A 26,411-nucleotide genomic window follows, 5' to 3' on the forward strand; every position below is an offset into this window, starting at 1 on the left:
CAGAGAGAAGGTGGCATCTCTGTGCAGGTGGGGAGTGAGGTCTCCATGAGCCCAACAGACAACATCACCCTGACCTAGAGTGAGACCTGGCAGATACCGGTTATAAAATAAAGATTGTATCTGAAGCCAGCCAAAGAATGAAGGCAAAGGACCCCATGTCCTTTAACACCATGGCAAGAATTCTCAGACTCCCCCAACTTCTTGGTTTGGGGATCAATGCACACACAGGTGGACCATTTTCACCACCCCTCTTTGGTTTCTGGCCACCCAGCAACACTCCAGGGAAGACTGATGACTCCCACTTTTTTCAGTTGAAGAACTGTGAATCAGGGAGATGAAATTACTTATGAGGTAACACACAGAGAGAAGGGGAGGTATAGGGTAGGGGTTGGGGGGTAGGGTTGGGACTCCAGGCTGGCTTGCACGAAAACAGTATGAATGCCAGAAAGAAGAAAAGGTTGTAGGCTATGTGTTCTGAGAGCTTCACTTTGTTCAAGAGGAGGCCAGATGCGTTATTCTATGGTGACAGTGATTACTCATATGCAGAAGAAGAATTTAATATACACATTTAAAGAATAGGAACAAAACATACAGCTTCTAAACAAGGAGAGAAGGAGCGCCTGGGTGGCTTGGGTGGTTAAGCAACTGACTCTTGGTTTCAGCTCAAGTTATGATCTCATGATCTCAGGGTAGTGAAATCCAGCCCTGCATCAGGCTCCCTGCTCACTGGGAAGTCTACTGGACATTCTCTCTCTCCCTCTGCCCCTCTCCCCCCAGTACACACACACTCTCTCTCTTTCTCTCTCTCAAAGGAATAAATAAATCTTTAAAATGTATAAATTGAACAAGGAGAGGAGAAATGGTGGATGGGGAGGAGGTAAAGAAGACCCTTTCACTCTAATACCAAAGTAAAATAGAAAGAAAAGAAGCAGAGGCAAAAAGAAAAAATATATATTCAAATATGTTAAGTAGAACGCTTAGAATCTTAATACAGATAAATCTGAACTAACTTGTAATCACATTCATTGTAATGGGATTAAACTCTTCGTTAAAAGACAGGGACCTTGGGAATGGGCTATTTAAGAAAAAAAACAGCTGCGTGCTTTTTCGGAGGCATACATACATGAACGGGGAAGTAGAGTCTTAACGACTGGAAAAAAGATATTCTAAGCAAACACTAACAAAACAAAAGTTGGCATGGTAACGTGGATATTAGACAAAGTGGAGTTTGGGGCAAGCCGGCTCCCTCCGGCACCCAGCCATGGGCTTTCACTCTCCACAGTTTCACTGCTCCTGTTTCTTGCTTTTATTAAGAGGGTAAGAGCCAAACCTCTTGGAAAAGTAATTGTTTGTGGGTTCTTGCAATGTATTCAACCAAGAGCCAGGGAATTGCCAAACTGTGACCTTTCACCCCTACTCGTCACTGTGCCCAAGGAGAAGTAGATAATGGTTTGCAGGCAGGGGTGAGTTGGGGAGGGGTCATAAAAGAGATAGTTGCTCCTGCTCCCATTCTCAGTTACATCCTACAGGATATGGCCCTTGATGGTTGTCTTCTGCAGCCTTGCATGAGGGTCTCCTTTGGCCTGAGAGGCCATCCTTGCTTCCCGCTTGCTACTGCCACTGGCCTTTGCTCTCTCTGTGGCCCTTCTTGTCCTTGGCCTGATGGAAAGCCTTCCTAACCTTCAGATCAGAATTAAAAGCCCCATCTTCCAGTGCTCTGTGCTCATTCCTGTTAAAATGCCTATCACTCAGCACTGTAACTGCAGGTGAGCTGATCTCTCTCCCCACTCCCTTTTTCTCAAAAGATACAGACTCTCAGAAGGTGGCAAAAGCATCTCTTTTCCCCTTCTGTTCCTTCTACTCAATATCAGTGTAGGCACACAGAGGGGGGCCCTGTCCTACAATCAAGGACATTGGCAAATTGTAGACCTACAATCAAGGACATTTGCCAATCTCAGAAGCAGCACCAAGGACCACATCTACAGAGCTCTGAAGTCTCCAGGGAATGGATGTCCAAAAATATCCATCAACAAAACCAGAAAGCCACCTGGGAGGAGCCTTTGCCCCTCTGGTTTGTAGACAAGGTCCACGGATCCTGGAGGTTGCCTGGACGTGTCTCTGTGAAGCAAGGGTTGGCTCCGTTAGCATGACTTTGACTGCCTCCCCTCTACTCTGCATCAACACAACAATCCCATTTAATTCTCGTTTACATTTCAGGCTTTCTGACTGGCTTCATCAGAAGAATGAGTCTGAGGTTGAAAAACAGAATCCCTTAACCTTTAACTTCAATCTGGTCCAAGGCCACCATTTCACAGAATGGACCACCAACATCCAGGTAGAGGAAGGGATGTTGTGTCTTGCAACCACATTTCGTCCCTGACCCTTATGAAGGGGAAAATCTTGAACAAGTGACCCACTCTCTTCAGACCTCAGTTTCCTCATTTGTAAAAAGGGGAGAAGAGTAGATCTGCCTCATATGGGGTTGTGGTGGGGATCAGTCAGATGAGTTAGGTCAAGAGTAGAGGCATTTGTGACTATGACCTATGATGATGTGGTGATGGTGATTGTAAATTATTGCATTATTATTCTCACTCAATCCTGTGTGCTCTTTCTCCTCTATCCAGCTGGCTCTGAGACATAATCTAACATGCCAGAACCTTAGCCAGAGATGAAGGATATGAAACACAAACCTCCTAGCAGCTTTGTTCTCCAACTATGGTTACCCCATTAACAGCAGACTGATCTCAAGCTGGACCTTCTCCATCTCTGGATAGCCAAGCCCCAGACCAGGGACACTTAAAGAAGGAAATCTAGAAATCCTCTAGAAGGAAAGATGAAGACAAATTTCCTACATACCAGTTGGAGAGGCTGAACTTTTTCTTTAAAAAAAAAAAAATTTATTTGACACAGAGAAGAAGAGAGAGAGCACAAGCAGATAGAACAACAGGCAGAGGGAGAGGCCAAAGCAGGCAGAGAGGGGAAGCCTGGGATGGCACTAGATCTCAGGACTCTGGGATCATGACCTGAGCTGAAGGCAAACGCTGCACAAGTGAGCCACCCAGCCACCCCAGGGAAGAACTCTTTTTTGTCAGCTTATTTCCCCTTCCCTGCCCACAGCCTTTCTCCCAAGCCCAGACTTTTCACTCTGATGTGAGCAGTCCCATCCCATCATAAGGCGTCACAATGGCCCACCCCACACACGAGAGAAGGTGAAGCCTGGAGAGTACCTTTGGTTGCGAGGTGACAGTTGGCCAGTCTGGTGGGAACCAAGCCGGAAACCCACTCACTTGCCCAGGACTTAGTCCTTGCCAGGAATAAGCTTGGTCCACCAAGCCCAGGCCTCTGAAGTGGCTCCCACATCCCAGCAGCATAGGGCCTGATTATAGGCAGCAATAGGGACTAGTTATTTTTAGTTATCTATATGTTTTCAGGTCTTCATGTCCTCAAAAAGATGTATCACCAGCCCATTTAGTCCTGCGTTTAACAAATTTTATAGTCTGGACAAGGCGTTTTTAAGTTACAAATGTGAGATGATTTACAAAACAAGTGTATAATAGATGTGGTCATTTGCCAACATGACAGATCTGGACATGTCTAAAAATTCTGTTTTTCATTTACAGATGGAGAAACAGGCATCCAGGGGAGGGAAGTCATGACCCGAGGTGACTGGATAAGAACTGAGGCTAAGAGCCAGGTCTCCTAGCTGCAATGTGGGGTCCATTTGCCTTATTCTGACACCAGTGTGACCAGTTCCACTGACTGAGGAACCAGATCTCCAGAAAGGCCCTGGGTGATCACGGAGTATCTGAAATGCAGAGATTACTGTCTGGACAGTATGTTTTAGCTAAGTGTATCCTGCCATCAATAGTTGAATCTACAGATCAAGGCTCTTCTTGATCCTGTGCTCATGCAAGGGTGATCCCTATAGTGATGGAAAGTGGGGCTCAGGTCCACACTGCCTGGGTTCAAGTCCATGTTCCACCATTTTCCTAAGCTGCTGTGCAAGGTAGGCAAGACCCATTCACCCTGAGTCTCCTTTATTCTCATCTGTGCAGAGGACATACATGTTGATTACATCATTGGATTTTTGGTGAGGTTCCAATGAAATTAGCTCTACAAGCTTGACACCTTACTGATGCTCAGTGTGAACTGCTGGGGATAGGTTTGTGTCTAAGATCTCTTTTCTAAGGAAGAATGTTTCAGTTCGCTGTTGCTGCATAACAAACTAATACAAAAGTTCAAGACCAAAATCAACAATGATTTGTTGATTCTCCTAATTTTGTGGGTCAAGAATCCAAGTAGGGCATAGCTGGGCAGTTCTTCAGCTCCACGAGGTATTGGCTGGGTTCACTCACTGCTTTCAGCAGGTGGTCAAGCGGTTCTGGAAGGTCCAGGAAGACGTTTTCCTCCATCTGGCTTCTCGAGGTTTCTTCATGCAGCCTCTCATTGTCCACGTGGTATCTCATCATTCAGTGGTAGTGTAAGCTTCTTGCCAGCCCGATGATGGGCTTTCAGAAGGAATGTTGAAACCGCCAGGCCTCTTAAGGCCTAAGCTCAGAGCTGAGAGAGCATCACTTCTCCTGCATCTTTATTGGCCAAAGGCAAGACACAAGCCCAGCCCGGATTTAAATTTGGATGGAGCAGTCAGTGTGTTCAGAGGGGAATTCCTCCATTGGGCATCTTTGGGAACTGCATACCATGGACAGGGTCCAGAGCTTTCCCAGTTATCCAGGCAGTCCAAGCCACTGCCCCATGCTCCCCAGCTCCATTCATGCTCGTAGTCCAGTGAGTTCCACCAAGACATCATGCCCCCTTCAATAGTTAACTCTTCAAATGAGTTGTTCATTGCCTGGATAACTTGTTCTTGTAATCCTAATTTGGCCATGACTGTCTCCTGGAAGCCCTGCATGGTTCTCAAGATTGAGGTGTTATTTACTTCCCTAGCATCTGGTATCTCTCCTTAAATCTCATCACCCCTGTAAATAACTGTAAATTCAATGTCCATTTCCTTCCAGACATGGTCCCATGAGGGCGAGGACCCTGTGAACCTTGCTCATCACATCATCCCCAGCTCCTGGCTCATTACCTGCTACCTGGTAAATACTCAGAAACTGGCCAAGTATGTCCTAACTCAGCAAGGGGCTTGGCACTCGGATTCCAGCCTCATCTTCTTCCCTTCCACCCTGTGTAACCTTGGTGTGGCAGGTTCCTTGGGAAGCAGAGGCTGGAGTAAAGATTAATGAGCAAGACATTTATTGGGGATGGAAGAGAAGTAAAGGAATCAGGGTTGGGTGAAGGGAAAAGTTGAGCCATGACGCAGTTTCAATGAAGACCTTGGCTAACCCCATGGGAGCTCCAGAGATGGACTTCCACTGGGGCCAAGGGGCTAGACTTTCATTTCCCTGCACTGTCAGTCTTGGGATGTAGGGACATAATCATAAACAAGGTGGATGTCTTCACCTGAGTGCAAGACCCAGATAGCTGGGAGCTAAAAAATATTCAACTGGAAACACTCTTCAAACTGAGTGGGGGGGAAGGGATGGAGAGGGGGTGAGAGGGACAAGACTTTCACGTCTGAAATGGACCTAAGTAGCACATCATACATACTTGACACTTGGCCTTCATCTTTCTGTGCCTCCTTTTTATCATCAGTGGAATGAAGATGGTGATAGCCCCTTCTCAAACCCGAAGGAAGGACCTAAAATAAATAATGGATGTCAAATGGTTTTGAAAATGTTCAAAGAATAGGGTGCCTGGGTGGCTCAGTTGGTTAAGCGTCTGACTTTGGGTTTCGGCTTAGGTCAGGATCTTGAGGTCATGGGATGGAGCCCCGAGTCAGGCTCTGCACTCAGAGCAGACTCTGCTTTCGATTCGTCCTCCCTCTCTCTTTGCCCTTCCTCACTCATGCTCTCTTCTCTCTCTCTCAAATACCAATAAAGTCTTTATAAAGGAGAAAGAAAACATTCAAAGAAGAGAAGGCTAAGAAGAAGGAAAAATTTGGCAGTTGTCCTGAGACATCACGAGGAGGACAACTCTGGTCCCTGCTCCAAGTTTGTCAAGAGTGAAACTTATGGGACTCAGGTCACATCCACAGACAATTCAGATGGAAAGGTCTTGTCTTAAGCAAGCTCTCAACGCCACCAGCACCCAGTTAAGCCCTTTAGAGAAAGACTTAGATGAAGCCTGGACAAGCCTTAACACCAACCTCCATGGAACTCAGGGTCATGTCTTCAGTGATTTCCTAAGAAGAAATTACAACCCAGCTTTATTTGGCCATTGCACCAATATTTACATCAATAAGGCACTGTCTGGCCAGGGAGTGGAGACTTTTGCTTCAGGCAGGAACGCCAGATCCTAGGTGCATAAAGAAAGGAACATGGACTGGGTAGAGGTTTATCTTGATGGGAAAGATCCCTGGTGTGGTCTTATCAGCTTTTTCATGTCCCCCATTGGATGAAAAACCACAGCAGGAGAACAGAGGCCCAGGATCTCAGACCTGCACATTTTTACTTCCGCTTCTCCTCCCAAGCAAATGATGTAACCAGGAGGTTCTGTTTGGGTATGTTTGTGGCAGGCATCAGTTCCTTTAAGGAATTAAGCCACAGCAATGATATTGTTCCCAGTAACCGAGATGCCGGTGGCTGTTGGCACGAATGTTAGGGCCACTCCCTGGCTTGTCTATCCTGGCAGCGAGGAGAGTGAACAGTTCTGACTCTGGGGCGGGGCCTGTGCAGAAGAGGTCAGGAAGAGGAAGAAGAGAGAACCACAGATGGTCTGAAAGGATGACCAGAGTTCCCAGGCTCCCCTCTTTAGATATTAGGTTTTATCATCACTTGCTACACACCAAGCACTGAGCAAAGCGATTGAAGTCCTTTATCTTGTTTAATCCTCATGCCCACCTTGTTCCCATGTGACTGATGATGGGACGGGGCTCAGAGAGGGGAAGCGAATTCCCCTACAGCTGAGTGATTGCAAAAGGATGTGAACCCAGAGCTTCGGCATAAGCTCTTGATCACCAGCTATGTTGGGTAGCCTGGGCAACGTGATCAAGCAGAACGAGTCCTAAAATGAACTCAGCTCGATTTCATGTCCGTGTTACACAACGATAATATCCATATATCATGAGTAACTCAGCTCTAGATGTTTCCTGTTCTATCCACACCCTCTTTCCTCTCCCCCTTGCTCCCTCCCCATTTACTGAGGTCCTACGTCATGTCGGACAGTGTGAACGTTGAGACACCTATACCATTGGTCCTGTCCATTGTGTCTCTTTGGAGAGACATTCTCTTAGGAAAGTCAGATGGCAAATTATTACCATGCCGTGGATCTCATGATGTCTCAGAGATCCAAAGAGAGTCTTGCAGGAACACAGAGAGACAGCTTCCATGCTGGAAAGGTTTCAGCAAGGGGAAGCCATGTAAACTTGGACTTCATGGATACGCAGGGGTAAAGAAGAAGGAGAAGGGTGAGGACGGAGAAGGGCAAAGCTGGAGGAAGACATTGTATGTGCAAAGCTACATAAGAGAAATGAGCTTGGAGGTTGGGAAACAGTGGGGCGGAGTGGAGGTCTAGAAGGAGAGTGGAGGGCAGCAAGGCCACAAAGGAAGTTCGCTGCAACAGACCATGAACACCAGGCTAAGGGGACCAGATTCGATCACAGGGGCACCGGGATGCCCACCAGATAGTTAAGAAAGGGGGTGACAAGATAAGCTCTGTATTTCAGAAACATGCAAGGTGGGCTGAAGACAGACCAGGGTGGTGGAGAGATAGGAGTCGGGGGAACCAATCTAGGGATGGCCTGAATTGTCCCGGCAGAGTAGCTGAGGCTCTCCTGGTCCCCCACTTCTCTTGGGGTGCCCGATGCCTCTTACAGCCTCTTCATCCTGGTGCATCAGTGATGGTGTGCTTTGCCTTCCCCAAGCACCCGCCGTGTAAGGGCACCATGCTTATCTGCCAAGAGTGACTCAAGCGTGGGCCCTCGCAGGCCGATCATTTCCAAGAGCTTACGACACTCCCAGAGCCCACCGCTTATTCCAACTGGGCTATTCCTGGGATGATGTCTTCACAGGTCACTTTATTTACACCAAAGACTTCATCTAAATTCAAAGGGCTTTTGGCTAAGACCTGGACGCCTGCTCTTCATTCTTCTGAGCATCCCCAAGGCTGCTTCTACCCCAAAGTCCCTTCCAGGGCAGTGAGGAAAGGGTCTGGCAACAACAGCTCCTCTCTCCCCAGCTGAAATAAAAGACTTCTCTGCTGGCACTCTCAGCTCTCCATTTCTCCAGCCACCCTCTCCAGCAGAGCCCCCGTCTCCATTAATACTATTACTTGGGATGACATTTCCTCTGACTGTCGTTGTCTCTTTTTTTTCCCTCCTCCTTAATTCCCTAATTTGTCCTAATATGCCCATTGCCTGCGTATCAAGTCATCCGCGAAGCCGCCCCATTTCCAGGTTCCTTCCTCCCCATCAGCCAAGCCTCCGTCTCCCACAGAAATTACAGGGGAGGCAGCCGCAAGCCCGCAAGGGCAGGAAATAGAATTAGGGGACGTATTAATTGGGACATCAAGTCGGATTTCGTTCCAGGCACTTCCTTCCGTTAACCACTTTGAAGCTTCCCCTCCATGGCTCTGTTTCTCATTAGATAGAGCTCTTAATGGTGAGGGGTGTTTACTCATGGTGCAAAGATGTCATGCCCCAGCCTGCAGACTGGCAGGCCCAGCGGATCGGTGAGGGCAAGGGGAGGAAATGGCCAGCCACGGGGGTCAGGGTGCCAGAGGGTGGAAGTGATGCTGAGAAAGGACTCGTTTTTAGTGATGCTAAAAAAGAGAGAGAGAAAAGAAAAGAGGTATGTTTCAGGCTGAAGAGAGAGATTCCATCAAAGTGTCATTATTTTAAACTTTCCCTTATGTGCAATCTCCAGGGTCTGCAAGTTCATTTGCAAAGCGAGTTCCTTTCTCCTCCTTTTCTGTTGTAATTGTGCCTTTCCCAGACAGCCGTGCATTCGCCGGCTGCTAGGATGCACGGATGCCTCTGCCAACACCTAGAAAACTGGCTGAAATCAAAGTATTTGGCCTGATCCAGAGAGAGGTGCCAGGACACCTCGCCCCTCCGTGTCTCCGGAGCTCTCAGTTTTCGCAACATCTCCACTTAGGGACCCTTACAAGCCCCCATTCGCCCCAGCACTGCCCCACCCAAGCCAGCCACCCCACCTCTTCTGAGGTCCTCCCTCTTCAAAGGTGTGGTTGGCTTACGCCTTTGTGGAATCCCCACTCAGAGGTGTTTTTGCCAACACTAATTCAAGGCTATGAGAAGAACTTATTTGTGGAAGGGTATTTGTTTTTCCACCGAGGCAGCCAAAACCACCAGCCTCCCTGGCCGGAGAGGAGAGGAAAGAGAAGAACCACTTGTTTCCCATGATCCCTAGTGGCAACCCCACGGAACAAAGCACGGTGGGGAGACTCCAATCAGCTTTTCCTGAAACTCAACGGTGGGTGCCTTCGGTCCCAATCTCCAGGACAAGGCACTTCAACAAGGCAAACTCCTGCTGCCCTCATGCAAGGCTGAGGTCCAGCCCTTCCACTGCCCAGCAGCTGTCCCGGCCAATACACACACCGCAGCCCTACCCTGGACACCCTTCAGTCCTCTTGAGCAGCCAGAAGCCAACATAAAGCAACTGAAAACCATGTTAAAAGCACAGAAGACAAACCTCAGCCCTGAATGGAAACCAAGTCAAACAACAGCTCCCCACCAACCAGCTTAAACGGATGAGGGCAGAGGTGCTTAGTTTTGTTTTTTTTTTTTTTTTTTTTTTTTTTTCTTTCCTTCCTTCTGCTTCTGTCCTCACCCCAGGTCCCCTTGCTCTTTAAATCCCAAGGGTTGAGAAGGTGAGAAGAGAACCAGGAGACAAGGGAAGGCAGCTGGTGCTGGGTCCAGCCGTGCCGTGGTCCCTGCACAAAACCAAAGAGCCCCGCGGGGCGGGGCTGGAGTGGGGGCGTGTCCTCGTCTCTGGGCATGCGCAGTTAGGACGTTTCAGGCTTGGGGTGTAAGGACGTAAGTGAGTTTGCGCTTCTTGAGGGACAACGTAGGGGAACTGGTACGAGTTCGGGGTTCCCTGGAGGAACTAGAAGCTCCAGATCCTCCAGATCGCTCTGTGTCTCCCTCACCTCTGTCTTTATTCTTCTGCTTCTTGGCAGGACCCCCTCCTCCTTCTTCCTTACCCGTCTGGTGAGGGGCGAACGACTTCCCACAGGAGCCACGGGAGCCTATTACGATCCATGCAACTGGGACAGGAAGCCTCTGGGTCTCAGCACCAAGGCTGTCTTCCTGGAGAAGATACTGTGATTTGTCCCCTCGGGCTAGATGCCATTCCTGCCTGGTCCAGACGACTGCGGTCAGAAGGGAGGAGTCGCGTTGTCCCCAGGCGGGGCCAGAGAAACCACCCCTGTGAATTGCGGGAAGACAGTCAAGGGCGCCATTAGCCACAGAAGACACCCCACAATCGTCTGGCACATTCGAACTCATTTAATGGTATTTATTTAATGTTATTTCATCTTGGAAATCACCCTCCTTCCCATCTTCATTCTTCTGACTTATTCCTTTCTTGATGTATTCACCAGCATTTACAGAGTGTCTACTATGCCCACACCATCGTGGGTCCTTTCCCTCTCATGCATTTTTTCCCCATTTATTCAGTAACTATTTAGTCAATAAATGCACCTCAGTGCACGCTTGAGGTTTACGATAGGCAAGACACACCGGTAAAGGACTAGTGACTTAACGACTTTCTCCTAGCAGAGCAATGCCAACTGTTGGGGTAAAAAAGAAACTTCCTCTTTTGGGGAGTCCTCAGACTAGCCTGCAACTTGCACTCCCTTGATCCGGAAGGAGCTGGCCAGAGAAAAGGAAACCGTTTCCCTGCTTGATCTGTCTCCTCGTGAAAGCCCAACTGGAAGCTTTCCGGGTTGTAACATGACGGGGTCAGCCGGGTGGCTCTGAGAATCCCTTTCCTACTCTGCAGTTGAAGAATGTTAGACGGAGTCTGTTCATCAGACTAATGGCAAAACCATGAGCCAACAAGAAGACAGACACATCTCAGCGGATACGAGAGGCTCGCAGCAACCAGTCAGTGTGATCCCCGTGGAAATGAATTAAGGACTGAAGCCGGGCAAATCCATAACATCTTCTCACGGGAGGGGGCAGTGGACATGATGCCTTCACCTCCTCTTTTCTTAAATAGCTTGAGGATCTGAGATTCGAAACATCAGTGGGATGACTTACGTCGAACAGGTGCTCCTCAAACATTAATTACCTAAGAGTCTTGATGGGTTTCTACCCCGCCAGGTCAAAACCAGACTCCCGGATGCAGGAAAACAGACTGACACCTTTTTCTTCTGCAAGTAAGGCGAGTCGGTGGGACAGAACTTCCAGAAAGTTATGACTGACCTGGAGTCTCCAGGCAACAGTTCCTCTGGCAAACATTTGTCGAGCCCCTATTAACATCGGCCACTATGCTCGGCACCCTCTGTGAGGACCAAAGAACCCCCAAATTAGTGCTTGGCCATTTATATTGGGCTTCAGCTTCCATACATACTCCTTACAGTACAATGTCTAGAGGAAGCGGACAGAGGAACAAAATCCATCCAAAAACTGTGCACATTAAAGGGGGGAAAAAATTCCATGGAGCAATGGGATTTTCAGCTGTGCTGTAGGAAAAATGACTTCCTCTCTGTAGGGTTTCTTTTTTTTCCATAAACCTAAAGTCATGGCAAAGTGACAGTGAGCCTCGGCCAACATGGCAGCAGGCGCACTGGTGGCTGTTCCTTAAGGAACGTTTCACTTTTAACTCTTACTTGGCTTTGCTGCTCTGAAACCAGCGATGTTACATTCCTTTTCAGGCCTCAGCAAAGGAGCAGGGAGGGTATTCTAGGCTTTCCAAAGCCGGGCAGTCTTGAAGTAGCTCCTGAGAGCCAACAGAGAAGGAACAAAGGAAGAGTGAGAGCAATAGCCATAGTGGGCTGCAATTTTATGAGAAACCCTCATCGCATTGATCATTTTTTCACATCCAACCAGGAAGGACCTGTATTTGCTTTGTTTACGATGTGCTCCCAGAGCTCGCCGTCCTTCCTGGCCCATAGTAGTTGCTCAGTAATTTGTTGCTGCATGGATGGATCTGTATACGTTGGCCTGATTTGATTCTCCCAGAAAGATCAGGTAGGATTGTCCTCATTTCCCTCATGACTAAACAAAGTGATCTCTCTCCTCTGGGATGTATTAATAGCCAGTTTACAGGTCAGGAAAATGAGACCCAGAGAAGTGATGTAACTTGCCAGGGGACACAGGGCTAAGAAGGAAAATGCAGGGGTGGCTACCCTATTTGCAGTAACTAGGATGGTGCCTACTATATAGAAAAGACTCAGTAAATAATTTTTGATATGTTGAATAAATAAAAGTCCAGATCTGCTATTCAAGCCACCAGTCGTTCCACTGTACCGCACTGCCCTCCATCTTGGGTGCCACGTCCCACGCTGATTTTCATATCTCTGAATCTCAGTCTCAACCTGTGACACTTCTAATGTTTTATTTATTTATTTGAAAGAGAGAGATCGCAAGTAGGCAGAGCGGCAGGAAGCAGGGGGAGTAGGCTCCCTGCTGAGCAGAGAGCCTCATTCAGGGCTCAATCCTAGGACCCTGAGATCATGACCTGAGCCAAAGACAGAGGCTTAACCCACTGAGCCACCCAGGCGCCCCAAAACCTGTGACACTTCTAAGACAGACCTCAATTATGATTCCACCAAATTGGGAGGCAAGTCTGCCTATTACAGTATGGACATACTGGCACTGATGACCCTCTCTCTTTCAAAGGAAGATACAAAACGCTGCTTCCCACCATAAGCCAGCTGAGTACAAACAGAATCCAACGGATATCTCCAGTATCTCCCACCTTCATGTAGCCACATCCAGTTGTTCAAGTTCACAGAAAACTATGGCAAATCCTTAGATGCAAGGACAGTGAGGATTGAATCCCCCGAGAAATAAGGGTTTGAGTCACCTCGCTGGGCAAACAGCCTCAAGCAGGAAATATGGAACAGGTAGTTCAGGAGTAAGAAATATTACCCACAATGTGAATAGTTACAGAAACTGGTTCTATTTGTGTGTGTCTGTGTGTCAGATATGTATTTATGTATTTGAAATAACATTGCTTCTCTTTCTTTTCCCTTTCATGCCTCCTGCGGAATATGGCAGTGGTGAAATTCACCATTTCAGAAGTCAGGAGACACTGAAATACAGTCATGAGAAAACAGAAGACTAACTGATCCAGGAAGGACACACTCCTGCTAAAAGCATCCAGAAACAGATACAGATTATTTTCCTGCAGGGAGAAGACAAGTTTGTGTCTGTTTGCACAGGGAGGTATGGATGTTTGCAAACGGACAAAGCTCATGTGGGTTCAGTGAAGGGATGGACTGCATCAGGCATAGCATGTTCTTGCTGGCTTGACATCCATTGCTCCTTCCTGGATGCAGTCCTTCTGAGGTCATTTGTCCTAGAAGCAGAACCTGACATGAGAGTTCTTGCACAAGTTATTGATTCAACCTGTAAGGGAGTGAGAGAAGCAAGGTAGGGGAAAAAGAAACACAGCCAAGATGTGCTGCTTTCCAGTGCTGCATAGCCTCAGCTGAGCCTGTGAGGAGCTCTGGAGTGTAAACTGCACCATGAATCAGTCCCTCTGTGAGACATCGAGAAGGGCTTTTGTACCCATGAACCAGTCAGATGTTGGCATCAGGCCATACTAGGGGTGGGGAAGGCCGTAACTCCCAGGCACTGTAAAAGTGCCTGCTACTGCCAAGTGGGTGGGACACTGTTTTAGTTACCAAGCGCTCTTTCCAAAACTCAGCTACTGAAAGCAATAATAAACTTTTACTTCACCTCACTGTTTTTGTGGGTCAGTCATTTGGGAGTAGCTCAGTCAGGTGGTTCTGGCTCAGAGTCTCCTGGGAGACTGTAGTTTTGACTGGCTGGGGCTATGGTCTCATCTGAAGGCTAGACTGGAGCAGGAGGAGGTGCCTCCTGAGTCGGTCACTCACATCACCAGCAACATGATGCCAGCTGTTGGCAGGAAGTCTCAGTTTCTCAGTTTCTCCCCATGGGAGCTTCTCCACATGCTGCCAGAGTGCTCTCAATACATGGCCATTATTTCCCCCAGAGCCGGAAAGCTGGGAGGTCAAGGAAGATGCATTAACACCTATGACCTAACTCAGAGGCCAGACATGGTTTCCTCTGACATCATGTGTTGGTCACACAGACTAGGTCTGATTCCATAGGGCAGGGACTGATCAAAGCTGCAAATACCAGGAGTGAAGATTGTTGCTCGCAGGGGATCATCAAGGATACTGGCCACCCCAGGAGTCACCAGAGTTGGCTCCCCATCCGGATTTTATTTTAAAGGATGATCTCTGCCTTGTTGTGCATTAGTGGCAGAGTAGTTCCAGGTCTCTACCTTTCACTACAGAAATCAAGAGGTACAGCTGGGAAAGAGTCATGTGATCTCAGTCCAGCCAATTGGATGTCCTCTCCCCAAACTTTGCTTCCTGAATTTACTGGTTTGCTAGGGATTTCATAATGAGGTATCAAAGGCTTTGGAGCTTAAACTTGTTTTCTCACACTTTTGGAGGTTGGCAGCCCAAGATCAAGTCTTCCTCATGGTTGCCTTCTCTCTCCTGAGCTTGCAGATGGTTGCCATCTTGCTCTGACCTCATGTGGCTTTTTATTTATGTGTGTGTGAATGTGTGTGTATTCCTGGTGTCTCTCTCTGTGTCCCAATTTCGTTTCATAAGGACACCAAGTCAGGTCGGACTAGGCCCTACCGTAGAGACCTTACTTTGACTTAACTGCCTTTGAAAGGCCCTATCTCCCAATCCAATCATATTCGGAGGCATTAGGAGTTGGAGCTTCCACACATCAACTTTAGATTACACAATTCAGCCCGTAACACAGAATGAGGCAATAAACAAGCTTCAGATAGAAGAGGTACGCTAACCTGAGTCCCGCTACCACGACCCTGAAGCTGTGATCCCTCTCCCTAGCCTCCAACAGCTTCCATGCCTCATTCCCACTCTCTAAACCTAATTTGTAAAACCTCCTGCCAATTATGAAAGATCCAGACTTTGCATTGAATAAATGAACTCTTGCTTAAGCCAGTTGTCATTGGCTTGTGTTTCTTAACAGTCAAGTCCCCTGACCAATACAGGGCTTTTTCCATATTTTCTGGAATGAATAGATGCCTCTTTTATCCTCAGGTGGGGGCAGGGTGTGGAGAAAAGTCCCTTTTCCAGTACAAAAGTACTCAGGCTAAATTAAAAATCTTCCTAAGCACGTCTTTCTTCTTGCCTGAATAACATATTTCTCACCTCATCCAGACACAGACATACACAAATCCACTAAGTTAAAAAGAAGGGGGAAGGTGTAAGACCTGTGGGGTTTTGGCAGTGATTCAAATCACCATTCAGGCAAGTCGATTGTTACCCGATGCTATGCTTTTGTGACCATTGGCAGAACACTGGCCACGAGAACCGTCTCTCACTCCCATGTATACCTATCTCTTGGAGATAGTCTTAAGACCGAGGCCAAAAAATTCAGTCTTCATTCTGTCAGACCCAACTTCAATGCCGTCCTAGTGCATGAGCTGCCACCATGCTGAGTGTAATTCTTGGCCTTAAATGGATATTTTTTTCACACAGATGCCATGTAAACACATCCAGCTACTTTTCCTGGTTCTCATTACAGAAAGAGATCTAACAGGAGAAGCAACATTGGATCTGGTGGACTCATGGAGAGAGGGATACTGACCTCTAACAAGGCTACATCGCAAGGGAGAAAGAGTCAAGGATGTATTTCTACACACATGTGCCTTATGCCCTCGCTCTTCATGGAGTTAACCCCCACCCCTGTAAGAAGCAACTTTTCTACACATTGTTTTTCCTTCTTTGTCTTTTCTTTTCTTTTTGTTTTTTTGTTTTGTGTTTGTTGGTTTGTTGGTTTTGTTTTTTGCTTTTTTCGTGATCTGCCCCGAACGTGTAACATGACTTTGCCAGGCCTTCAGAGACCACAGATCAAATGTAGCTTAAATGAGTGTTGAGTCTCCCCTGTTCCTCCCCAGTTACTTTTTCTCCTTTTTTTTAGTAAGCTCACAGTGGACCCCAAGAGCCAGGTAATCCTGAACCTGGTAAGGATACTTCTTGCCTGCTAGAATGACAGGCTGCAAACGTTAAACACAGGATGAAGAGACACAATGAGGTTCAATTTAAAGCAAAAGAGAAAGAGAGCCAGAGAGCCAGAGAAGAGAGTTGGGGGAGGGGGGGGAGGAGAGATATAAATATCCCAGAGCAACTGAAAACTGTCATCCAAACATATGAAAATGTTCCAGATAGTTTAATGATAAGCAGGAAATTGCTGGAAAAACCAACAGTCATAGAAGGAGAAAATTGCAGTTAGAAGAGGAGGAGGCAGACTTGAGCTAAGTGTCTACGTCGTAAAGTTTATTATTTTATTAGTTTTAATAGTTGGGTAGATAAGCTAATAGCAATAGGATTTACTTTAAAGATCAACACCATAGACTCTGCTGTTTATTATTTGATAGCAATGTGTCTCCAGTGAGGGGAATATTAAATCTCATAAAAAGCCATTGCTTTAGTACATTCAGACACTTTCCGCATCGCACGCACATGGATTTTCCCCTATTAGTTCACATCTCTGGCCGGGGTTTTGTTTGGATAAGCCTTCTGGGGACATCTGCTCCTTGGGAATCCGTGAGAGCCATTTGAGCTCCCAGTTTGGATTCTTTGACCAGAGGGTGGACCTGGAGTTCACTTTTCTCAGAAGTCTTTTGAGCAGGAGGTGATTCACTCATCTGGATCCTGAATATACTGTATAATGTTGATGAAGACTGAGTGTGATAAATGGTACCCATCATGCTGAAAACTATTGTGAGTTAAAAGAAATAAAGTATTGAACTTGCTTAGTACAGTGTCTGGTAAATCCTGAATGAATGCCAGCCATATAGGAAGATGGTAATTGTAGAAGATCATCGTGAGCTCTGGAGTCGGAGCTGGGTTGAATGTTCTGGCTCTGATCTTCCTAGAGTGTCAAACGGTCTCCCCACCCCCCACCAAAATACTTAGGACTCACAATTTGCTATCAATAACAGACACCACCTTAACCAGTGATCAAAGCCAATGTCACCAATCCTAGGACAAATCTTGATGTCATGTGCCTCCTGCTACGATGAGCTTCTATGGTGTTCTTGCCAAAAGCACACACAACACAATAACTTTTCAAAGCTGTTATTGTCATAAAACTCAAAGAAACACGAAGGAACTCTCTCAAACTAACAGAGACTCTGGAGGCAATGACAGCTGAATGTACTGAGTGATTAAGGAATTTTTCCTTTCCTTCTCTTTTTTTCCCCTTTTTTCTTTTCTTCTCCCCTACCCCCTTCTCTGCTCTGTCTTCCTTCTTATCAACATGCTGTAAGGGACATCATTGGGATGATTTCTCATTGATGAACTAGTCTGGAGACTAGCTGATGATATTATATCTGTGTCCATATCAGCTTCCTGATATTAATAAGCTGCACAGAGACCGTCCTTGTTTTGGGGAAATAAACACAAAAGTATTTAGAGGCCAAGGGGGCATTAAGTCTGCAACTGAATCTCAAATGGTTAAAAAGAAAATGGTGGTTGAGAGGAAGTAGAGTGAATGTGATGGAGCATTAACATTTGGGGCCATGGGGTCAGGGGTACACAGGGATTCTTTGCTACGTCTGTGCAAGCCTGAGACTACATCAAAACAAAAGAGTGACGTTAAGAAAACAATCTCAGCTCTCCCACTTTGGAACTCTGTGTGACGTGGACCGTTTCGGCCTCAGCTCCACCATCTGAAAATGGCGACATTGGTACTGGCATATTGGACACTTTCTTTCAGGGGAACATGATCAAAACAGTAAAATAGTATATCCTTAAACCGTCTCTTGAGTGAGGGGATGGGAAACAGAATCAGGGATAGGGTAGAGGTCTGGGGCATCTACTACACATATTTCTTAGTCATTATAACCATTAAAACCATTAGCCATGGCAATTCCCTCAAATGAGCTGAGTCAAATCAGAGCAGAAGATCCTTGAAATCATGCTTCCCTTTCAAGATTGTTGTGGGAACTGAATGACGTCGTCCACCGCCACGCCCTCTTGCGGTGCCAGAGGCACAGCAGGGATTGAAGTCCTGGTGGCAAATATTGCTGCCATGATGGTTGCTCTTGTGAATGAGTCAGCCTCATGCCTGTTTGATTCATACCTCCTGGAGGGTAGGAAACTTCCACTGCGCCTCACCATGGTATGCTCTGCTCTTGCCTGGCAGTCAAGTGGAAATTCTTTCCAGAAAGTTCAGGTTTGCTCCATGAATGACATTCTGGCCAGAGTGCAAGTCAAAGGATACCACCCAGCAGCCTCAGCACAGTTCCAGGTGGGTGGCTGCAGCAGCCAAGACTAGAGTTCAAAGTTTTCTTAAACCCACACACCTCGTTGAGGGTTTATGGCAAGCAAATCCAAGCCAAAGTGATGGGGAGAGGTAAAGGCATGAAATGAGCAATGTCATGACCTAGTTCTTCTGGACCAGAACTCTGTCATCTTTTGTCTTTTATAAGAATTGCCTGTGGGTTTCTTCCTGAGTCTTCCTTCCCAGCTCTCCTCAACCCCTGCCATGACACACACACCCCAGCTTTCTAGGCTCTGAAAATCCCTCACTCCCTACAGTAATCCAATCCCTAATTTCCCTGTCCCTATGCTTCCCAAAAGCCTAGTACACCACAGGTGGCAGGTCTTCCCAGGCCACCCTGAGAGACTAGTTTCAAGGTCTCAATGAATTGGTCTTGGACCATAGGAAATTAACATCCAAAGGGCAAGGCAAAGGCTGGTCTGGAAGCCTGGACCTCCTTCTTGAGAATCAGGACTTCTGCCAGAGCCAACAACCCAACATCATTCATAAGACACAAAAGGAAACGAATGAAAGCATTTATACAAAGGAGCTATCAACCTGGAACTTCTGGTGGAAGTCCATTAACGATGACCACAGTCTCACACCCTTGCCATTCCCTCTGCCTAGAATATACACCACCATGCTATTTACCCAACTAACCACACTTCCTCCTGGAGCCCTGCTTCTTCAGGAAGAACACTGTCTCATCAAGCCCTAAACCAGATTTCTTCCCACTGCTAGGCACTCCCGTGTACTGTGCTTCCCATTATACTTCACTGTAATTGTTTATGGAACTAATTGGATCTGGGGCCCATCAAGCCATAGCTAGGCTTTACTGAGCACATAGCTATGTGCCACATTCCATTACCGCTTTCCATCTATTTCCATCTATTTCCTCTATTACCATCTATTACTGCTTTTAATTTCTCAGTGACTCTCTGAAGTAGGTGTGTTATTATCATCCCACTTTATAGATGAGGAAACTGAGGACGGATGAAATGAAGTGACTTGGCTGAAGTCACAGACAGGGTGGGATTGAATCCAGAAGCAAGGCCTGGGCTGTCCCGTTACAGTTCTGCACGGACATCTATGTTAATGCATCCCTAGATTGGGCGGCCACGCTCCAAATCTGGAAGAAAACACTGAAGGAAGAACGTTGGTTGGAAGACAGAGCAAACAGCCACATTGGTGGTTCATCTTCACACTTTACCAGATATTTCCATTTCTGCCCTCCCAGTCACAGGGGCCCTTGTTGTTGGATGGAGCCACGTAACTAGTTCTAGCCAATGGGCTGTGAGCAGAAGCTCCATGTGTCATGTCTGGGCCACAGAATTTAATGGCCAATATGAGAATTTTCAGAATTCTCTTGCTCCGCCATGAAAACAGACAATATTTGAGATAGTGGCCGCTCCACCAGCCCAGGGCCTTGAGCGATTCTAACAAGTGGAACCCCTTTGAGAGCCATGATACATAAGTAGTATAAATATCAAATAAGACTGTGTTGTTTTAGACCACTGGGATTCTTTTTTAGGTCAGCATAATCTAGCATGTGTCCTATCAGACACTTGATGAAAGCAAAACAATATAATTAAATGATAGCTAGATGCTTTTAATTATATTAAAGTTAATATGATTATGTGGATATTATATTTCAAGCCTCTGAACCCAAGCTCTGTTCTCTCTTTGTCAAAAAGGGATATAGCAGGTTATACAGAGGAGTTAAATGCTAGCAACAAACTCCTTCCTCTTATTCAAACGATGAAGTGAGAATTGAAATGAACTAATTTTGTCACTTGGGATTCAACTCTATTTAATGTAAGCATAACTTAAATCATACAGTGGCTAAAATCCCACAAATGGGGTTACACTGATTAATTGCAATCAAGACAACGCTGCTTCTGGTACCTTGTGACCCAGGCACAAAGGATGATTTGGGACATGGGTAGAAGCTGAGGGCACAAGATGATGTCCCTCTTATCTTCTTTCCATCACTTCCTCATCCTTGTCCAAAGGTTCCTTCTATGCACTCCAGAAAACTTTGATTTCTATTTCAGATGCAGTTCTCTCATTCCAAGGATTCAAAGGTAGTCCCAAAAAAGAAATGTCATAAATCTAAGCATTTTTCTGATGGCTGGTGGCCAGGTCCATAATCTTGAGTTGTGGGACATCCAGTTTTCATAGTCTAGAGAAGCATCCCTTAAAGTAGGATGCTTGATCACTCAAATCAAAACTGCCTGGGAATTTTGGGAAATATACAGATTCCCTGACCTCCTGACTCAGAGTTTTTTGAGGATGGGGGGCTGGAATGTTCATTTTTATCTGGTTCTGTGGGGCATTGGGGATCATTGAAAGTTAAGAAGTTCTACCTTAAATTAAGTTCACACGGACAACAGAGATGCAGGCATCTGGGATATTTCTGGAAAAATCCAGAGTCCAGCCCACCATGAGGCTATGCTGAAGACTTATAAGTTGGTTTATGGACCTCTGAGAAGAGCCAGGGTGTCCAGGCAAACAGGAAGGTAGCCACAAACATGCAAACCCCTCCCCCACTGGTCCCATCTCAGTTCCTGAAGTAGACTGCACAGTTCAGCCAATGAACACACAACTTTCCCAATCTACTAGTATTGGTCCAGAAATGGAAGTAAGCTCAATTAGATGGAAGAGAGGATTTACAGTCCATACTTGGGGGAGAAGTCTCAACATTTTTTTTATCTCTTTTTCTGGGAGGAACAATGAAACATACAGAGTGACATACTATTGAACTCTCACTGGTTGTGAGAGAGAGAGAGAGAGAGAGAGAGAAGAAGGAGGAGGAGGAGGAGGAGGAGAAGGAGCAGGGGGAGAAGAAGGGGGAAAGAAGAGGAAGAGGTGGGGAGGAGGAGGGGGAAGAGGAGGGGGAGGGGGAGAGGAAGAGGAGGAGCAGGACAGGAGAAGAAGGACAGGAGGAAGAAGGAGAAGAAAGAAGAGGAGAAGGAGAAGGAAAGAGAAAGATAGAAGAGAAGGAAGGAAGGAGGAAGGGAGGAGGGAGAGAGGAATGGAGGGATGGATCTGGGGATGAAGCAAATGAAACCTGCAAAGCAGAAATACAGAAAGCACCCAGATTCTTGATAATGTTAATTGCAACGGATCTGCTGCCTCTCCTTCTTCCAATCTTCCAGGTATGAAAGACAACAATTTCATGTATCAAGTCAATTTGAATCAAGATTTTCTGTTACTTGCATCCTAGAGCATTCTACCTGATATTTATTATCATTGTCACCACCAACATCATTATCAATAAGAGCTAGAGTAGGATTTGCTTTTCTTCACATTGGGGATCATTGAAAGTTAAGAGAGGCCAGAGACTTCACTTGTCCTTACTCAGTATATATAGCCATCCATTCTGGAAGACTGACAGGTCTAGAATCTATGTAGCAAGGGAAAGAAAAGTAGAACCCAGAACAGATTCCCATCCCAACTTTGCCACTGACACAGTTGTGGGACTTAAGATGAATCCCAAGATCCATTTTTCACATCTACTGAATGAAGGAGTTCATACTGATGATAGAGGTCCTCTATCTACTCCAAGGGTCTTAAATGAAGGACAACATTCAGTCCGTGTCCACTATGAGTAGTCAGATTGATGCACAGGAGGAGAGAGTCCTCAGACTGCTTTTGAAGTTGTGCCTTAGTTGACAATCTTTTAAAAAGCAAATTGCTCATGAAAATCAACGTTTTTAGGTTCTTTTGAGAAATTGTGATGCCTGTCAACACAGGACCCAGGTTTCCACATGGCAACAATTGGCTAGCAGTGGGCAGCTGCTCTCTTTAATTGAGACAGGCTTGTTCTAGTTCTCCAGCTCCCCATTACCTCCCAACACTGTGCTTGAGTTCCAGCTGCATTTTATCATCTTACGCTCAGTTCACTTGCTAACCTACATTTCCTGCCCAGTCATAGTGGACATGGACTTTGCAACCCCAGCCTTAAGACAACAGTCTAAGGTTTCCAGGATGCAAATTCTCTAGGGCCCTTTAAAGGAGACATCCTTGTCTTCCCATCACACCCTCACAGAGAACACAGGAGCCCAGCAGCCCTGAGAAACCAGCCTGGAATACTACCCCCAACTCAGCTCACTCACGGTCTTGCTCAAGGGTCAGTTTGTTTCTGGGTTGTGTTTTCCATTTCTTCTTTGGACACTTCTGTTTCTTTCCTGCTTTGAGGTCTGTTTTCCAGCTCACGGGTGGTCAGTTCCTTGGGCTAGATGAAGTAGGATTTTCCATAATCGCCACCTCTCTTAAGCCAGTTTGGAGTTTGGGGTTTGCATTTGAGTCATTAAGTTATTCGCTGCTGGGGAGTTGGCACTTTGCAAACTCTTAGAATAAACAAACATGTCCGCCTTTCAAAGCACAGATCGCAACAAATGTTCTGACTCCAAATATTGGCCACATGTATTTTTGCCTAACCACAACAATCTTAAATAATCAATGTGTTCTCCTTAGTTATCTGAAGCTTTAATTCACAAAAACTGAACTGTAGCCTCCTAGTCTTGAATTCGGGTAACCTGATTGAAAGTATCTGATCTCTTTCTTGAAGATTTGTGACATATATCATTGAACTGGACACTGGGACACTTTCTACACTTCTGGTCTAGACTTGGACAAATTCCCTTCCTGCACTGGCCTCAGTATCCCCCCTTCATTGGAAGGAGGTAAATGAGTTTGATGTTCACAAAGTATGTTGCACAAAATCTTGGACCTTGTTCTAAGGGACCCTTGAGAGGTGACTGGAAAACCTAGTATCTAAGACCAGGGACCACCCTTTCTAATTCTGGTACTTTGCTATGTTCTGTTTCATATGTTACAATGCCTTGGGTTGGAGAGAGGACAAATTGTTCCATGTAGAAAGAAAAAGAGGGAGGGAGGGAAGAGAAGGAGACAGAGGGAAGGAGGAAGAAAATCCTACCAGAGAAGTTGAAATGACTCTTCTAACAGCTGAGGATATGGAGATAATTTTTTGTCTTAGAAATTGAATTGAAAAGGCCCAATTTAATCTATCTTTAAACTAAGGCAAATTTGACTTATACTGAGCAAAGCTACTATGACATGTTACTAAGAGCATGAATCCTGAAACCAGGGTTCCTGGGTTCGAATCTCAGCTCTTTCACCTAATATCTGTGTTGGTTTGGGCCAACTCAGCAGTATCTCTGCATCCTAGTTGCCATCCCTGAAAAGCACAGTAACAGTAGTGTCTGCTAATGATGAAAGAATCCGTTCACTCATGGAAGAATCTTAGCACAGTATCCGGTAGGCAGGGCGCCATCTTGGGCCAGAATATATGGACACTTTATGGTCATGTCCGGCTTCACAAACAGTGACTTTCCAGTATTTATGTATTTATTTATGTGTGTATGTACTTATTTCTTAGGGCAACCATTATCTAGAACCTAGTCTGCTCCAGACACTATGCAATCTATCCAAAATACCAAGAGTTTATTTGAGCGTGATCTCTATTCTTATGACCTCACGGTCTGGGAGGAGCAAGCCTGGAGCAAGCTAAGTACAAGAAGTATTCCAGGACTTGCTACTGTCTGGGTAGAGCACAATGAGATAAGGAGGGAGAGGAGGGAGCCAACCAAAGCTTAGATACCAGTGACAGATTCTGGAATAGGTATTCTACATGCATTCCTCTGATGGTACAGTGAAGCTGGAATTACTATGATATCATGCCCACTTTACAAGTGAGAAAACAGAGGGCATGAGGTTTGTCTAAGTTTATTCTAATAGCAAGCAGGAGAGCTGGGTTCAAACCCAATGCTTGCTGAGACCTGAACTGTGCCGCTCAGCTTGGTCAAGAAGGAAGCTAAGAAATACTGAATATTTACCCCAAAGATATAGATTAGTGAAAAAAAGGGGCTCATGCACCCCAATGTTCATAGTAGCAATGTCCACAATAGCCAAACTGTGGAAGGAGCCAAGAGGCCCTTCAACAGATGACTGGATGAAGAAGATGTGGTCCATGTATACAATGGAATAGTACTCAGCCATCAGAAAGGATGAATACCCACCATTTTCATCAACATGGATGGAACTAGAGGCGATTATGCTGAGTGAAATAAGTCCAGCAGAGAAGGACAATTTCATATTTTTTCACTTATTTGTAGAACATAAGGAATAGCACAGAGGACATTAGGAGAAGGAAGGGAAAACTGAAAAGGGGGACAGGAATCAGAGGGGTAGACAAACCATGAGACGCTACGAACTCCAGGAAACAATCTGAGAGTTTCAGAGCGGAGGGGGTAGGGGGATGGGGGAGTCCATGTAGCAGTGAGCACTGGGCATTATACACAAATAATGAATCATGGAACACTACATCAAAAACTAATGATGTGTTGTATGGTGACTAACATAACACAATTTAAAAAAATTAAAGAAGGAAACTAAGGCCTGGATGGTTAATTGTCTGACAAAATCTATTGTCCCTTTTCTCTTAGAACCCCTGATGTTTAGCTAGACATATGGACAGGAAGCAAAGGCTACATCATTATCCAGGTTCCCTTGAAGTTGGGCCCATCACTTGACTCCATCTGAGCAATGGTCCTACCCTTAAAGGGCCTTTCCTTCCCTGCTTGTCTTCTTTCTTCCATCTGGAATATGGAGGTGGGTACATAGACTGTATGATGAAGGGCAATGTCTTAGAACTGGCAGAGCCACAAGACAGAAGAAGCGTGTCTCCTCATGGCCTTATGGGTGGGAAAGGCCTTGTTGTAAGAGAGAAGAAAGTGTTTAAGCTCAATAAGTAGATTGTCTTAATAATACATAGCTATAAATGCATTTTTTAATATTTACTTTTATTTATAAAAATAAAATAAATAAATACATAATAAATATATATTTTTATGGGGTGCCTGGGTGACTCAGTTGGTTAAGAAACTGCCTTTGGCTCAGGTCATGATCCTGGAGTCCTGGGATCGAGTCCCACATCAGGATCCCTGCTCAGCAGGGAGTCTGCTTCTCCTGCTGACCTCTCTCCTCTCATGCTCTCTCTTTCATTCTCTTTCTCTCTCTCTCTCAAATAAATAAATAATTTTTTAAATAAAATTGAAAATATATATATATATTAAATTTATAAATGCATTCTTTTCCCTTTAGGAAAGTTATAGCTTCAAGGAGTTAGGGCTACAAGTATATGTTAGATAGATCTTACGGAGCTTTGAATCATACACAGTTGTCATTTAGTCTATCTAAAGTCCATGGCATCTCAGCCATCCAGGAGTGAGGCACAGGCCACCAGGAAGACCACTGCTCTCAAATTATAAAACTTCTTTGCCAACTCAATAAAGTTCTATAAGGTTTTCGAGCCTTATAGAAGTAGCTCTACCCCAGTGAGCCTAGGGCACAAAGCACAGATAGTAGAAGACCCCGACTCAACAAACAAGAGATTTCATACACAACATCAGCAATGCCCCCCACCCAGTCCAATCAATTGTCCCTCATTCAAATTACTATTAATACAGTCATTATTATTGAGTAATGGCGCTCACCTAATACCACTTGACTTTGCGTATCCTCTGCTATATTGTATTTTCACCAGAGGTAGTTGTTTTAATCCTCATCTTACAGTTGGGGTCAGAGACATTAATTAACGTCCTCAAGGTCTCAGAGTCAGAAGCAAAACTAGGAATCCAAAGAGTTCTGCTTCCTTTATAAAGGAATGTGGCGGGGGAAAGAGGCAGCTAGCCCAAGCTGTTGGTAACTGGGTCTCTCCCAAAGGCAGTCTTTTATCCCCAGCACTCTGCCTCCCGGACTCCTTGAGAAAGAGAATGTCTTTCTCACTTTGGAAATTACTGAGTGTGCTGAAAATGGCTCCTGGTCCCTCTTGTGTCTTAAAGCCAAGCAAGTCCCGTCC

This window comes from Mustela lutreola, chromosome 11, assembly GCF_030435805.1.
Source record: "Mustela lutreola isolate mMusLut2 chromosome 11, mMusLut2.pri, whole genome shotgun sequence".
In the NCBI taxonomy this organism is placed as follows: Eukaryota; Metazoa; Chordata; class Mammalia; order Carnivora; family Mustelidae; genus Mustela; species Mustela lutreola.